The sequence below is a fragment of the Varroa destructor genome, unplaced genomic scaffold (genome assembly GCF_002443255.2).
Source record: "Varroa destructor unplaced genomic scaffold, Vdes_3.0 BEIS01000001.1, whole genome shotgun sequence".
Classification (NCBI taxonomy): Eukaryota; Metazoa; Arthropoda; class Arachnida; order Mesostigmata; family Varroidae; genus Varroa; species Varroa destructor.
Genome location: NW_019211454.1, coordinates 61,883,829 through 61,900,686, shown reverse-complemented (window position 1 = coordinate 61,900,686; position 16,858 = coordinate 61,883,829). Strand labels below are relative to the sequence as shown.

At 44.8% G+C, this 16,858-nt stretch overlaps 2 long non-coding RNA genes across 12 annotated transcripts in view; one reads left to right on the top strand and one right to left on the bottom strand.

Annotated features, from left to right (window-relative positions):
- Positions 1–3,588: 3,588 nt before the first annotated feature.
- The window catches only part of LOC147758912 (uncharacterized), a 37,526-nt gene continuing 24,256 nt past the window's right edge, over positions 3,589–16,858 (bottom strand). For 6 of the 10 annotated variants that reach the window (XR_015318362.1, XR_015318356.1, XR_015318343.1 and 3 more), the window contains 2 exons: positions 12,265–16,841; positions 8,785–9,301 (listed from right to left, as the gene is read on the bottom strand). This is a non-coding gene — a long non-coding RNA (uncharacterized LOC147758912). Of the gene's footprint in view, positions 4,872–7,075; positions 9,302–12,264; positions 16,842–16,858 lie in introns of those variants that run through there. The other 4 variants (XR_015318315.1, XR_015318333.1, XR_015318325.1 and 1 more) reach the window with 2 other exon arrangements.
- Positions 5,101–16,324, top strand: LOC147758913 (uncharacterized). Of its 2 annotated transcripts, XR_015318373.1 has the most exons (3): positions 5,101–6,812; positions 13,078–13,240; positions 14,317–16,324. It is a non-coding gene; the product is annotated as an uncharacterized LOC147758913 (long non-coding RNA). The 2 variants fall into 2 exon arrangements; XR_015318366.1 differs by lacking the exon at positions 13,078–13,240 and having other exon boundaries at positions 5,118–6,812.

Below are 16,858 nucleotides of genomic sequence, written 5' to 3'. Positions count from 1 at the left end.
TATATATATATGTAATTTTTTTTACTACTTACTTCCCATATATTTCCAAAACGTCTGACGACCATCATTCTGGACCACGACCTTGGCCGTCAAGAAGTCTTTTTCTATTGATACTACAACTACACACTTCGGCAAGTTTCAGTGCCTTTTTCAGGAGACACAGGACAGTCGTTGACGTGACATCCTCCCCTTACGTCACTGTCCTGCAAACTGTCCCGCAGGCGAATTCTAGTCTTCTGATACACAGTGTCCGTTAGCTACCTGATTTGAGCTGGCGGTCCGGGAGGATGGTTTGCTATTCTCCGCCCTCTTCTATCTAGACGCCGTCACCGTTTCTTCCTGGTTATTCGACATCGTCCTGCTCAGGCTCATCAACCATTGAGCCAAGTAGCCAGCCACCAAGCCAAGCTGAGTCCTTTTCATTTATCGCATCCTGCTTCTTCTCCTTGTCTTTTTACTCCTCGGCTGAAGAAGGGACAGCATGAGCGCTGTCCCTTGGACACCAGTTACAACGAAAAGATCGCACTTGGCCGCGATCCAACTTTTCAATTTGCGCGTTTGCGCTACACCCGGCGCTGCCACAACGACTACTACAACTAGCCCTCATGCTTGGAATCTGGGGTCAGACCTTGCTCGGCTCCTCGACACTGCCGCCGGTGATTTTTGCTATTGCTGTGCTACCCGTGTCGCAAGGCGTATATATTCGAGTTGGACGGGACAGGGAGATCTGTGCGGAAGGGACATTGTTACTTTTCTCCCTTCTTGTTAAGTCGTTCATACTCACCCCCGGTTGTTCTCAAACTGCTTCTCGAAAAGTAAGCTGTCCTGCCTGCTCTCGTGTTCTCTCTTTGTGTCTGCAAGCTCTGCCTGCGAATTTGCCCCAGTGTGTGACCGAGTCTACATCATCTCTGGCTAGCCAGCCGACTCGGCCTGTAGCTCCTCTTTCACAATTCTTCTCCCACCGCTGCCGGTATTACTAGTGCCGTTTCGATGACATGAACGAGAAGCGAAGGAAGAGTGGCTGTAGGAGTTGCTCAGAGGCCAATCGAGCATGTCATTTGTGTGTTGTGTGGCTTGGTCCACAGCTCGTCGTGGCGGGACGGCACCATCTTTTTGAATCGTAGCTGCTGGCTAAGTAGATCTTCCATTCGGGCGCTGTCGCAGTAGGCGACAAGTAGCAGTAGGAGTGTCGACGGCGGCGGCAGCAGAAATAGTCGTTGAGTTCCCCAAGTCCTTACTTTCAAGATCCATCGAGCGAACTCCGCAAACAAAATCTTCTTTCCTATATAGATGGGTAGGCTACCCGCACTCAAGAACGTGTAAGGCTGATGCCTGTATGGCGTGACGCTCTAGTTACTGCAAGTACATACGAGCGAGAGTTGCATCTTCCTTTCTTCACAACTGAATCGTGCTGCGAAGCCATTCGTTCGTTGTCAGCCCTGTAAGTACACTTATGAAAATTATCATCATCCAGATATGTATAAATTACAATAAAGAAGTGGCAAATATACGACTCATAACGGCTGTAACAATACTGGACGGGTGACGGGAATAAAAGACACATGATAAAATTTTAACTAGGGCAAAGTGAGGCAAGATTAATTTCCTCACATGTTACAGAAATATGTCTATAGTGAAGTCGATTAACGGCCAGAACAATGATCTGATAGGCCATAAAAATACTTTAAGCATAAGTGAGCATAAGTGTTTATAATTCTTCTGCAGATTTGCAGCTAACAGGAAGTGTTGAAGGATTTGTACTTTCATACGTTTAGATGTACCACTCAATGAAGGTATAATTTCTTGTGCAAACAAATACGTTGCTTTAGAGGATACCGCTTCGTGAAATCTAGAGTACTAATAGCACTTAGATGGATCATTGGTTCTCTACTTATAAACTATAGAAGCCAGGCGTAATCATTAACATTCAGTACTAAAACTGATCAACAGGCCTCTCTATGTTTTGAGTTACGTTTGGTATTGCTGTTAAGCATTCCACCACACAGCAGGCCAATAGACACTGTCGAAAATCGACTAACCAACCTCGACAAACTCAAGGCTTAGCTATCACTCTGACGCTTTACAAAGCCTTCTGATAAGGTGACGTTTTACAATTTGCGATGTAATTTACTCTCTAGTACTACGTAATTGCCTATTGAGCCTAATTCTACGCTTGTCAACATTGCCGTTAGAGATATTTGAATTGAAAGAGAGAAGTCCGGTTTTGCGGACCGCATTTTCAGGTGATGATGGCGCAAAATAGCGCGCAGCGTGGCGCGGCCAAGTTCGGCTTACAATATATATATGTAAGCCCTAATCATTTGGCTGTCTACTTGCGCTATCACAGACACCTTTAAAAAAATGGCATGATAGAAAAAGAATGTCTGACGATGACGTAACGTTAACACGACAACACGGTGCCGGCTGGAGCTAGGCTCAACTGTATTAAGACAACCTTTCCATGGCCATTTCTACGGAACAGCTAAACCAACGTCCTCCTAGGGGAGAGCTAGGGGTTTCCTGATTTTAGTTAGATAGCTCAAATGGCAATAAGTAATCTTTACTCAAAATCTCAAAAGTAGATAAGAGACCCAAAGCTCCACAATAGGTGAATACCGGGAAGTCGGTACCCACACATCGATTGATAAAAACTAGTTGGGCGACTTTATTGGGCGCCCAAGGATCATACGAGGTCAAACAAAGCTGATTTGACCATTCTATCACCTCCGATGCAGCGTTATTTCTCAAAAACAAGTCCTACAACAATGTTCCGACAAAGCTGTTGAACTTTTAATCTATAAATTGTAGCTGGGGTAGCAGTACAACTTTCCTCGTCTGCATTTACCATCTTGTTCCACTTTTTATTGTTGTTGTCTTAGCTAGCTTACCTCTCCTTACATTAGTACTTTGACTAGTTGGAAGCCAATGATATTTGTTTTCCCTTGATAAATGCAACTTCAGCATAAGCGTTTACTAATCAACATCCACAACCCAAGCTTACATTAGCCCATGTGCGAGAATATTATGAACGTTGTCATGGGTAAGTGAAAATCCTTTTGTTTTGCCTTCGTTGATTTTTTATGCCTCCATTCATCCGTTGCTCAAGACTTGACGAAAGGAGTATTAACGGCGACAGCATCGCCTCAGCAGTAGTAGTGGGAAATAGTTGTAGAGCATTATACACACATTGGCCATAAACCATGAGTCGTAAGCAAAGAACGGCAGTGGCCTGTAGCGGTTACCAGTTGGCCTCCTATTATAATATAGAGTCAGGCGTGGGTCGTTTAACAAGTGGAAAGACGTAAAGTGATAGGGCCTGACAAACTGGCCGGCTGCTAATTGTCTTTTCGCTTGCTTGCCTGACTGCCTGGGCATTGTTTGCTCCGTAAGTCTTTCGGCAGTAGAAGGCCAGGTAGGCACAAGGGATGGGGTCGGGCAGAGAAATGTAAAAGTAACTTCAGTAATAGAGGGGAAGTGTGGTGTAGTTACTCTATGAGATTTCTTGGGTCGGTGCGTTGGCACTTTTGTGGCATGACCGATCTCCCTTGCTAGGTATCGCCCCCCCCCCCCCCCAAACGTGTTTCAGCTGAAATAATCAGTTGAATTGGACGGAATGACGGTTTAGCCACTTTCTCACATTGCCGAGTCATGTTATGGCGTTTCAACAGTAAGTCTGCTCTCACTAGCTGCTTGACGTGGATAGCGAATTGAAAGGCAGCAGAAGGAGGTCCGTGCTTTTTTAGCAGGCGGCAGCCTTAGAGTCAACAACTTCGTTTTGTATGAGTTGTTGACTCCAAGAACGAAGATGAGACTGGGTTTACGACTACACTATAAGAAAGGACATCAAATGGCGAAATAAGTTTCGTGTAGATCACACGCTCAACAAAAATACTACAGAGGGAACACGACGAACAGGAAGTGGTTGACAATGTTGTTGACCAAAAAGGACTTGGGCCCCGTTTAGCTTCACGGTGTTCCTATCATTTCCTATACCTATTTTACCTCGCAATACTAAAAAATTTAAACTGTTTTCAGCGCAATATAGGCAGTTACATTGAAGGTTCTTACTGCTGTAGTGTTAACAAGCACTGTTCCCACGAAAAGTGACACTATCTCAAACATCATTGTCACTATCATTTCAAGCAGTAATATGTAGCACCAATCACGCAAGAAGGTCCGGATAGGACAGAATGACAGCGTTCGTTGGCAGGACTAGGGAAAAGCAATAGAGGTAGAAGATGGTAAGTGCAGTAAGACACAGAGACGAAGAAAAGTAGGATGGACACGAAGCGCATAGACGGAAAATAAAAGTCAGTTGAGCTTTTGCTACGTTGAGCCAACGCTACATCAGCCATGTGGAGTAGCAGTGGTAAACGTATGTTCCGTTTAACGCAGTGCATGCGAAAGGACCGGGCAACTAGGCTCGGTGACGAGGAGCAGTAACTACGCAGTTTTCTCACGTCGAGCTAACTACAGCGGCGCAGCTCGAGACGTAGTCTAAAGGCATGATGGGATTGAGCGGAGCTGCTACTGAGCTAGTTCGCTGAGTTCGTTGGTACATAGGCTCGAAGTAGAAAAAACCTCCTCGCATTACGTTCGGGTCTCCATATACAACTAGTACGTTCTCGTTTCTTTCTCGTCGTTTTCCGCGTGAGCATGGCTAAACAAACGTACCTTCCGTCTCTTTCTCTCTTCAGCTGTAAATGGCGCTCAATCTGCGCCAAGTCTCCATCGCACGGTCGCCGTCCTTCATTCTCACGCCAATACTACCTTTGAGAGCTTATCTCGCTGAGCTACTATCAGAGCTACGGCACAGGGCAGAGAGTTTTGCCTTCAGGCTGATGGCGTTTGAGGCGAATGGGGTTAACGGTCTGAAAGGAAAACACTGGACAGCCTGTAACAAGAGGCGTATAATGCATCTACTGTTTCACGCAAAGGGTTGGATATGACAAAAAAAACGGGCTATCATTGATTCGATGATTTTTCAGTTTAGTCACCATGCTAGTATAACGTATGCCGAACTTGTTTTTACAGTAAGTGCATTTGTATTTAATGCCATTATCAATGGAACATTTGTTACATAGGCAGATTCATCAGCCGGCAAAGTTTACGAGTCACACTGCTACGGTGATGTGCAATTCATTATAACCAGAAGAGCCAGGGTGATCCAGCAGCCCGACTATCATTAGAAAGCAGCATAAAAAAGAGAAGCAGTATCCTCTAAACGCGCCCAACATCATCACAGAATAAAATTGCGTCTATATCATACTTTTCGTTTCTTTGCCTTCGAAACACGAAGTCGTGCCGGCTTCACAGCTTCATCGAATGCAAACTATCTCTGTGTCCATGTACGGCATTGGAATGTTCAAGGTCTGGCATTTCCATTTTCTATCTTTATCACTCTGTGGTTGATTTTTCTCGTTGGCGCCGTTTGTTAAACGCTGTGAGATGCCGCGCTAATGCTGCAGTTCTTCCTCCATCGACGTCATGAAAGACAAACTGTCTATCATCTTCAAGCAAAACGTCGAGCGAATTCATTTCGCCACTTCCCCAGCGGCGTCCGTCGCTTTCGCGAGCGCTCCAATCGAAATTTACAAGAACCGTGAACGAATTCTATGCGATGGACATATACAGCGCCCACTGCGACACCGATGTCCTGAGGGCAGGCACGCTCGTTCGCTGGCTAATTCGATCGTACGCCGAACCGTCAAGTCAAAGCTGATATTCGGGAATCTTAGCGAATTAGTAAATTCATGAAGTCGCGCTTACGTTCAGCATTGCTCCGTCGCTCGAGATTTACAAATCACTTGCCAGAAAAAAAGGACAAGGCGCGAGTTACCATACTGCCGCATTGCTTCGTCTGTACACAAAATCACTTAGACGCCTCGTATTGGTGCAGTATTCATATACTATAGTAGCGCAGGCAGATGCTGTTATATTCTAAACTTATGATATATATTATTGCTTCTAAATGTATCCATTTTCAAGTTCCAATGCGTCGCTAACCATTGCTTTAAACTGCTGATTCGCAGCGTAAGCATTATGTCTACTTCCAGTGTCCTACATAAACCTTGTGGTTGTCCTTAAAATCTGTGAGTAAACAAGTTACGATTAACGCATCAGAGGAAGTTTCATTTTTGTGACAAAGTAAATGTGAAGTCCATGTCGGACATTTTGTGATTGTTTTTACCGAAGGAAAGAAAGGAGGCAAACTACTCAGCAGCCGACCGGCACAGCGAGTAGTGCGATGCGTATAAAAAGATGAAATCCTCTTTTGCATTTTGCGGGATTCAACTCTCTGGATCATCAAGCTATCTCTCCGGATTCGAGACAGCAGCACTATCCTTGCCGCGTTGGCGTCGCTATCCATGGTACTTCTGCTGGTCTTTCGCTTCTGGTTTTGCAGTGGTAACTACGGGCAATGCCAACACTGACTTGAGGCCTCCACCCAGCTTATTTGTCGATAGTAACGCGACGACGGCCTCGAATAACCTTTGTACCTGTCTTCTATACTGAACAGCCACCCTTGATGCTAAGTTGGCTTGGTTCTTCACAGCGCCCTTGGACGGCGACGCTGACACAGGCCCTCGATGAAGCCGGCTCACGTCGTTCCATCGATGCTTCTGTTTACAGTGGGCGCCTCGTGCACATACACATATTCACGCGCAGCGACCTACAGCAAGCCTCTTCGTTATGTCGTTTTTCCTCTCAGCCCACGTAAAACTCGTCTACCCCGAGGAAGCACGAGATGCAGTTCGAAAGAGGCAGAAGAAGGATCGAGTGGCGAGAAAAGCATCGAAGAATGCTTCGAGGTATGCACAAGATGTGGTACTCTTCTGTGCATTCTATGTATGTGAGTGTTCAGCTGCCTGTGTGGTGCCTTTTCTGTTTCGTGCATGCGTGACAGTGTGTTTGTGTGTCTGCGAAGGATCTGTGGATGATGAGTCGCATTATAGGCATCCAAAGGTATCCATAGCAGAGACGGTATGGTAGCTAGTTGTAGAGGAATGGATAGGAGGTGGGGGATGCTGGCTCATCGTTTGGATCTAGTCCTAGGGACGTTCGTTGCTGTTACCTTAGGTGCTCAAGGACCGGTCGGTCGACAAGGCGACGAAATTAGCTTGACACCCAACGCCCGATCCCGTTGCCGTCCGCATCGCTGCTCATCTGGGTCATGGCATCACGTTTTTGTTCCTTATTTATATCTGCTCACCTTATCCTCTAGGCCTGCTCCTCACAGGCGTGCCCTCGCAAAAGCCCCTGCGGCTCTATGGCACTCCAAGCACTATTCTTCCTCTCCTTTTACGCACTTTCGCCTTTGCAGAAACTCACCCGTTATCTCACTCATCTCTCGACGTGCCGTCGCCGTTGCCCTGTTCTCTCTATGAGACTACTAGCCCACCTACGCTGTAGCTCCTGTACTGGCTCAGCCGACCAGCGGCATACGGGCTTGGCTTCTACACAGTTGCCTTTAGCAGCTAGGTAACCGAGACGGCAAGAAGGTACCTAATTACCTCGCTATATAGCTAACTTTGCTGAAAAGTAATGATATATAGACATCAGGCACAGGTGACAGAAGAAACTTAGGTTGATTGCAAGGCCAAAGCAGAAATCACGTCTCGAGGTTGTGTCGTATTGAAATTTGATGTTCCTGAATGCAACATCGAATTTCAATTTGACACATAAATACTAGCGACACATTACTAGCTTGAACCGACCTTGATTCCTTACAAAATCTGAAACGAGCTGGATATAATAAGTGGACGTCAGAAAAAAAAGGTTTATCACAATAGTGCTAGCATAGCTTTGTTGAATTTGGCTCGTATAACGTAACTTCCTAAAAAATCGCTAATGGCTGCAACCGTGGTTCGATTCATGACCATCAGTTAACAACGGTCCGCGAAACCGCAACCACTTTAAACGTCTCAGTTGAACATTTTTCGCTACTTTAATTTCGTTTTTATGAAAACTCCGTATGAAGTTCTATCTAAATACACAGTAACTGCTATTACAAGGTAAAACACCATGTAGCCCTGTAAAGCGATGATTTAAGGAACGCCGAGCAAGTTCGTATAATAGCCATAAGTCTAGTGCGACAAAATTGGGCAGCGGACGCGTTTGAGTTCATTCGAGCTTGAGGCACTACGTAAGCCGTCGGGGAATAATCGTTTTGGGTCCGGCAGGACTTAGGGTCGAGCGGGGTAAAAATATGGCCGCTCGCTCACGACCTTTTACGGACCTGGCCTGCAGAGCAAATAGGCTTTATATGTTGTGCAAAAACTCTTGCCTTCATTGAAAACCCTGTGATAAGGCAACTGGGCGAAAAGGAGAACTCTTTCTTAATGTAAGGAGAAAAAATTAGGTGAGCTTCGAAAGCGGGATTTTAAAGGACGTTTCACCTGACGTAATCAACACTCTACCACGGGTGGTATTGTTATAAGCACATGTCTTTTCCAAATTAGATACTGCAAAGTCGTTGAGTTTGAGGTTTGTATTGAATCCTGCTGTCAATAATACTCATGCCTGTTGAATTATCAAACTCTACTTAGTGCGCAAGATCTGATGCACCGACATAGCGCACCTGGAAAGTTAAAAGATTATCCCGTTACCTTAGTATACATGAACTGAGGCCAGTGAAATCTACCGGTACTATCTGAGACTGACAGTTTAACTAGTTCATTGAACCCATAATGTATGTATAAAGCTTATGAAAGAATATGCCCCTTTGAGAATAGCTTCATACAGCCTTCAGTTGTCGTTTCGTTAAATAAAAAAGCAAACGGGGACTGTATACATGTAGTGACCGCTCTTCAACAACATTAAGCATCATAACATTTTCTTCAATCCCACTCAGACCTCATTTTCTTCGATCGCACTTCAACCGACCTCCAGTTGCCTCATTGAGCCGACTGTATGAGATTGGTAAGCGAATGAAAAACTAATGTACATTGCTATAATGCGTTAGAGAAATCGGACCGGATTTCGCACCCGGTGCTTTTGTCCAATTCTACAGCTTATGGAATACAATACATCTCAACTTATGGCGATTGTCTCGAGGAGCTCGCATCTTGTTGCTCCACAGGCTGACCTTCGACCTGCGGGATAGTAGAGCAGGGTCTTGGCTTTCGGAACGAGAAGAGACGAACAGGACCTTCGCTGTTCGTTCCGGTTACTGTTGAGTCAGCACCTTCCTTCCTGCTTCCGCAAAAAATGGTGTCCTCGACTGAGTGCCAAGTGTCGTTCAGCAGCATTGGCGCACGGACGATGTACTCCAGCATAGCAAGGGATCATGTCAATTCATCTGTAAAAGAAAAGATGGAGCTCTAATAGGAGGGAAAGGGCTCAAGGTGAGCAATGTAGGTATCTAGGCACTGTCTGTTGTTTCTTTCTACTTTTCAGTAGAATGGTGTGAAACTTATATCTGTCTATATTAAATGTGGGAATAATCAGGTACGATCATCGTCCGTTTGTTGATTATGATGCACCGGAAATGGCGAGTGTAGCCCCTGGACCTTAGGCAACTGATCACATCGTTGCCTCGCCGTTGAAGAAAAAAGGGGCAACAGCAGCAGCAGACTAAAGGCATCCAAATTCTCTTTTTCATTACTCAGGTTGCCATTGACGTTAACGGCGACGCTAATGATGTCTTTTTCTTTCCTGTTTTCCTTCGCCCTTTATCCATCTCGTAGGTATCCGTCCATTATACTATCGTTATTGCTTACAGCTTTGTTTCATGCAGTTCATCCATACCTGCATAGGATTGATTGCTTGACAAACAAATCCACGGCGTCTTGATCTTCGTAACTAAGGCGATTGCTTCTGCGTACATGAAAAGGACGAATAAGGGTCAACAAGAGAATAAAGCAAAAGGAAACGGATTGACGTCCAGGTGCTGTTAATGCTCGTTTCTCATCAATAACGATAATACAGTTTAGCCATTAGTAAAGATGTGGTGATCTTAGCTCCAAAAAGAAGTCAAATGAATCTGAAACGTAATCAACCAGCAGGCTAGTCACCTACCGCCTAGGAAAAAGATAGGGCACCCATATGTATAAAGCAAACGAAATGGATAAAAAGAGGATGTGCACGTATATGTGCGGGGATCAGGGGCATTTAGAAAGGGGACAGCCGCAGTCCCACTAAATAGCAGTATAAAGGCAAGACGAACGGGAAAAATGACCATGGGATGACATGAATGCGCTTGTTTATGGAGGGATGTGATCTAAGCTGTGTAGGCCAAATAAAAGGGTGCCGCCTACTCACAAAGCCTAAAAATCCAAGGAGAGATGCCTAGAAAGAAATGCATTCGTGCTCCGAGCACAATCACCAAGAAGGGGTGACACGAGTACAAGCATGACCTTGAAGATATGCCTCGCCCTGCGACTATGCGGTGTTGAGAAATGATGCCGAATAGCAGACGAAACGGAACGCGTAAAAGAGCAAATGTCACACGGAAGAAGAGTCATCGATTGTCGCGCCTTGCTCTACTATATTGCTGCGGTGTGTAGCATGGTGCTATGGTGAGGTACCGGCGATAGTAGCACAGAGGCGACTGCTTCTGCCGCAGTTATGGTTTCCGGTACAAGTAGTAGTGGCAGTGACGGAAAGGGGTTCACAGCAGTGGCGGAACCCGCAGGAGCAACAAATTTGTGTCGACACTTCTGTAAGCGGCAGTGGCAGTGGCCGAAAAGGCAATGATTTCGACTTTCAGTGATATACCGATGTGGCGAAAGATGGTGGGGCTTGACAAGGGCGTATTGAGGGCGCGAGGATGTTGCGCCCGCTCTTTTGCCGTTACTGTCCTGCTCCCCATTCCTTCTGCTCCCGTTTGTCGACGTTCAGGGGTGTAACGAAACGTAGCAAAAGGGTGCGACATCTAGGTGGCGGGGGTGGTACAGAAAGCCGAGAAAGTGAAGGCCCTGAGGCTACCGCAGACCAGAGAAAGAAAGGGTGGCGTTGGTGCCATGTATGTAGCCATAGCCATTGCCAAGCGGGTGAACGCTCGCTTGTAAATGTGCACTATGTAAAAGCAGGCAGGCGGGCAGGCTCGTGTTATGTGGTATTTCCATGTGAATGGAAGATTGAGGAGTCGCCGTAGTGGCACTATTGGGGCCCTACCCCCGTATGCAGCCACGGGGACGTAGCAGCGGAAACCGCTGACGCCACGGCGGCGGTTCGTTTCTTTCAAGTTGTCGACATGCAGAACGTGCGGTACTACCTCTTCCGTCAACCCTGACTAACCGACGCCAGCACATGCTACCTCCAAGCGTCATAGTCTACATCCCGAAACTTCTATTTGCTCCTTGCCTGTTTGGCGACGCGCTCGCCATTGACGTGCTATGGTGTCGCTCTTCGCAGAGCACAAACGAGCCGTATTTGAAGACTGCAGCACATCACACATACAACCCCGACACGGAGCTTTCATTTTTTATGGTACTTCGGGTGAACTCTACCCCTCAGTCCTTGAAATCAAGCAAAGCGGGTTTAAATCAAGCAGAAATGCTAAAATCAAGCTTTAAATCGTTTTTACTATTATATAGTTTTATTTTTAAAGGTGATTTAACATCCAGAAGTCAAAATCGTTTTAGTCTTTCTGAATGCAGTTAAGCAACCTCTGGTCGGCGCACAAACAAGAAAGATTAGAAGTGGTATTTCAATGACTTTTCCTTGGTAATAATGCAGTCTTAGTTTCACGTCGGTTTTTTTGCCTCAATATGATTATATAGTATGTGTAATAACATTTGGTCTATGAGCACAAACGCGTGAGAGAAGATTGTGTGTGTATCAATGAAATTTATAATTCGTTTGCAAACATTGCTTTTTTACTGCTTTTACACAGGATTTTTACTATGTCTCTACAAATGTCTTTCACGGTTTGTCTAGAGTAACGAATTAAACTGTATTAATTAGCGAAGTCATCCATCGCTGTGTGTAACTTCCAAGCAAATACAGTGAGGTAGTCACACCTCCTATAATCAGAAGCCAGCTTAGCGGTATGCGAAATCGCTTCCCTTGTCTGTAGCGAAACCTATGGAGACTATCTAGGTAAACACGTCTATTTAAACAAAATATAAATGATTCACATACAACTACGTAAGGCCATCAACAAATCGATGGCTATCATGCTTCACTGAATTAGATTTTCTCGTCGTAACGGTAAATAACAGTGATACGTTTCTCACGACACGATTATTTTGGGAACCCTAGATAGTACGCGACTGTCTTTTCTGCAAGAACTTTTAGGAGCTTTCAGTGATTACATACCCTATTTCTAGAGTGTATAAGCTTAGGTAACGGGCGGAAACCTTTGTCCAGCAATTTCTCTAATTTCCGCACAACAACTCGATACGTCTTCTAGTTAGTTCAAGCACAGCCAGGACACCCATCGACAGAACGGTGTCCGTAATTGTAAAACGTTTATATACTGGCAATTCTGTTACGTTGAACAGTGCTTTCCAGCCGGTGTGTTGGATATATCGGTTGTAAACTGCAAACATAGTGTAAGTAAGTCGCTCTCCGTTAGATTACTGTGTGTTACAATCGCCGTAATACGCCCTATAGGTTTTCTCAACACCTATGTACACATCGCATTCATAGAGAGGTTACGTGAGGTCCTTCATAATAGAGCGTTCAATAGTAGAGTTCGTTTCCATAAAGAGGTATTATTCTATTTGTGGACCGGCTCAATTGAACAAAAAAAAAAGCCGCTCAACGGTTCGACAAAACGTATACTTTAATAGACCATAACTAGCTGATACAGTCAATTCACACAGCCATGTTTTGTAGGTTGCATGCATGTTTCTAGATGTATTTTTATTGTTTTTAATTATTTTCTATTTAGACCTTTGTCAAGTTTAAAACTCGGTAATGATTGCTCTCACCACCAAAATTTTACCTCACGTCCGTGTTATTAATCAGGTATAATTAATAAAAGCTAAATCATAAAAATGTTCTTACAATGGCTACACATATTGATTTGAATAAAATGGGCCTCAAAAAGAGAACAGAAGGCCCCAATAGCGGTTGGCCCGCCTAGTTGATTTGTTACGGTCTCTATGATTTCCTTTTACCGATTAGTTCACTGCGTAGTAAAGGAAGATCGACCAAGGACGAGAAAGGCCCACCTACACCACTTCGGTTACCAAACGGTGGCGGCAGAAGGGCGCGCCCAGTTCGAAGTGCACCTCCGTCGATAGCCGGCAGCCGCGAACGCAGTTTATCTTAATTTAAAAACCATCAGGTAATAATGAGGGAGGATGTGTCTCAATTGATATTAAGCACTCCACTCAGAGCTGACGTCGGCTTACGGACTGCCCTTCCGGCCTGAGTGCCTTTTGTAACTTCCACTTTGGTCTAACCGAAAGTTCAGCTTAGGTAGGAGGTCTACATCAGTGTAGAACGAAAAAGATCTGTCTGAGAGGTAAAACTGGGTTCAATACGAATATTGGTTTTTACAGTGACGATGAAAGTAGCCAGGGAAATAAAACGCGTCCGAGCGCTCGTCGCAGGCCGCGATTATTTGGATAAGGGCAATCGAAGTATGTTATGTTTGCTAACTTTCTTTTGTATTTGTATTTGTTATCTACGTTTACCAAGGAAGTCAACTTCACTAACTTTGATTTGTGTAAAGGTCCTTGTGATGACAGGGAAATTCTGCTAAAATTCCATTATCCGTACCAACTTTTGATGACGTAACATTTGACATCAGTGATTTCCAAGGGGCCGCACCTAAGCCATTTACACATTTGCCATTCTGACCATCGGCTTTTGGAGCAGGTTTGGGGCTAAACGAAAATATCTTAATTATATTTTAATAATTATGGCATCTTCATTACTGAGCGAAGTTTGATGTAATACGAACATGATTTATTTATTTTAAACTTACTCCAGGTTGTTAAAATGTGGTTCCGCTTGTTTAACCGCTGCATGAAAACTGTCGTTATAAAGCATCTTAACTGCCTTACAGTCCTTTTTATAAACCGTCCGGCAAAATCTAATGTATTCTCTCCGAAAAGTTATCTCGTGACATCAGATTAGTTACAGTCGATAACGGTACCGGATCGATATAGGCACCGTTACGCTGAACGTACATTCGTTAATTTCTAGATTCACATTCACTGGTCGTCGCTAATAACTAACAATGGCCGCGGAATCGTCGCCGGGGTGAAGCTTTCACATACGATGATTCCAAAAGCGATTTGTGTCTTTTGCAATCCCTGCAGTTTCACCCCTCTTCTGTCGTTAGTGATTTCATTCTTTTCGCGTGCTCTTGACACAAATTTGACTCTTTTTCTCTTCTTTTCATTTGGCATTCAGGTGAGAGGAAAGCGATTGCAGCAATCGAAAGCCCAACTCGGACCCATTTGAGATGCAGTAGAGCAGCTAACTGAACCAAGATACAGTAAAGAACTTGCGTGACGTAAGGCGGTTTTCCTTTTTCCAAGAGGATACCAAATGCACAACCTGACTCGTGTGTGCCACTGTCAACGCCTCCCTCTTGACCACCGTACTCTAATCATTTCCTTCTGGGTAAACAGAGAAGTGTTTCCCTCAGACTGAGAAATAATAGTGTTACCTAGGCGGAGCAGCCTCAAAGGTGAGCATCAGCACCAAGTAGCCCTAAACGAAAAGACCTACCCAATACCCAACGTAAGCTTGCTCAGAAAAAGACGGCTGAGTCTTTCCCTCTCTATTCCACCTTCACAGTACACTGGCTGCTGTCAGCAACACCCGCTAGTCGCTTGCGTCTGCTACTGATTCCGCCCGCCTATGCATTGCTACGGAGTCTTGTCAGCAAACCTGACCATTCTCGTTGTGTCTGTCGTGTACGACGACGCTATCCCCACTTTAAAAATTGTTCAGAAGGATCTGGCCGAATCGCTGGAAAAGTTACTGGACACTAGTCGACGGACAGCGTGGCTGGTTAAGCGACCCGAAGCAAAGCTGGATGGATAGTCACAACTACTATTATTGAAGACTGTGATACTAACCGCTGTTACCAGCACCGCCCCCACCATCGTCATTCCCTGAACGAAAAAGGGCGTCTGCATTAACTACGAAATTAGACTTGAACTTTGTGGATGAATGCGAAGCCGGCAATGCCGAGGAAAGTACCAGACAGAAAAGCGAAGTGGAAAAAGGGACACGAAGATAACGTAGTGACAGCGACGAGTGGCATGAACGAGTGGGCCGAATGGAAGTGAATGTTGTCGCGTGCTCTTCTTCTGTTCTGTCAACTTCTCTCCCTTTGCTACATCCCCTTCATTACCTCTTCAAGCATTAGCCTTTCTGTCCATAGCCCCCGTCCCCACTGTCCTTCCCAGAACAGGGCTTTGACAGTCGCTCCCTCTGTATCTTCTCTGACCGTCTGCCATTCGTCCATTCGCAGATGCTGTCCCAACCGGCCGGTTTGCCACGCATTTCCTTTCAATTCCACAGCCGTCCGTTGCATCCCTTCCTGCTCATCTGCAGACTTTGTTTCCCCGGGGCTCAAGTCGACTCGTCGAGTTCGTTGTCAGCGGTTACTGGCCAAACTCAAACTCCTGTGGGCTCACTTACTTAGCCAGCCTTTGTACAGAAAAGAGGGTTAGACCGGGTTAGTAGTAGCTAAACACTCTTCACTCCCCGGCTATTCCTCCAGAAACACGCTTGTTTGCCTGTGTAGCGCTCATTTTCCACGTCCGTTCAGTGGTCGCGTTGCGGTTACTACAGCAATCGTCAACAGCGTCAGGCGACGAGTCCACGAATGAGCTTGGTCCGCACTCTCATGAGCGTCATCAAGAATGAGAAGATGATAGCCGACCTTATCGCAAGTGAATGTTGTTTGGCCTAGTACGATAAGTGTTTTGTTAACAGTTACAGCAGCCAGCTGGCAGACGGATGGCGTTTTAAAATGTAGCTCAGCTGAATCAAATATCTCTTTCACTATTGGAATTAGTTTTTTTCGTAGTCAGCTTAAATTTGAAAGGTTATAAAGCAACCTATACGGTTTATTTTATCCTTTATGTTTCGAGTGTTTAAATCGATGTCACGTGTTTCTAGATACCAATAATAAACGAATATAGCTACAATGTAACTTAATGCGCCAAAAAACAATGATAAACAAAGAGTGACGATAATATTAAATGATGGGTAGATATTTCGATTGCGGAAAGAAAGTAACCTTGGCTTAACTATTTTTCACGCACGCGTGCTTAGATGAAGAAGAGGAATACACATAATGGAGGCTCTGTGCTACTAAGACTAAGATTGGAAAAGATTATAGCGTGATCGCAATCGCTGCTTGAAATAAATTATTGCCTGAAGGCCAGATCAATCCTCTAAATATTGGAATTGAATTGAGAATCTAAATTATACTCAAATGCTTATAGCAGCACAAAAAATTCTCTACCAGCGTAGAAAATGCATAAACTGTGTATCCTAAAATTTCATAAGGGTTCGAATTTTACTGCATTTAGAACCAACGTAAAATTTTGGACGCATTTTTTCAGGCGTGACAAGACGTTGTTGGCAATGATGGTAAGAAGGTGGTAAAACTAAACATCTCTACATGATTCGACTTTTGTATCGCATCTCCATATTGACAGCCACAGAGATGTCAGACAAAGTTGCATTCGAGTAACTTGTCCAAAATCCGCCCACTAAGTTGAAAGACGTTACACATTGAAATATCAAGCTAAACAGAAATAGAAGAATCTATACTATGCTACAAACCCGCGCCCTATTTGATTTTATCCCCCCTGGGCACTCTCTTAAACACAACACACAGTCTTGTCAGGTTCCGTGTTAGTGATCATCATGTGTTAACTAGGCGTTCCTGGTGAACCAAATATCTCGATCGACTGAAAAAAAAATGGCA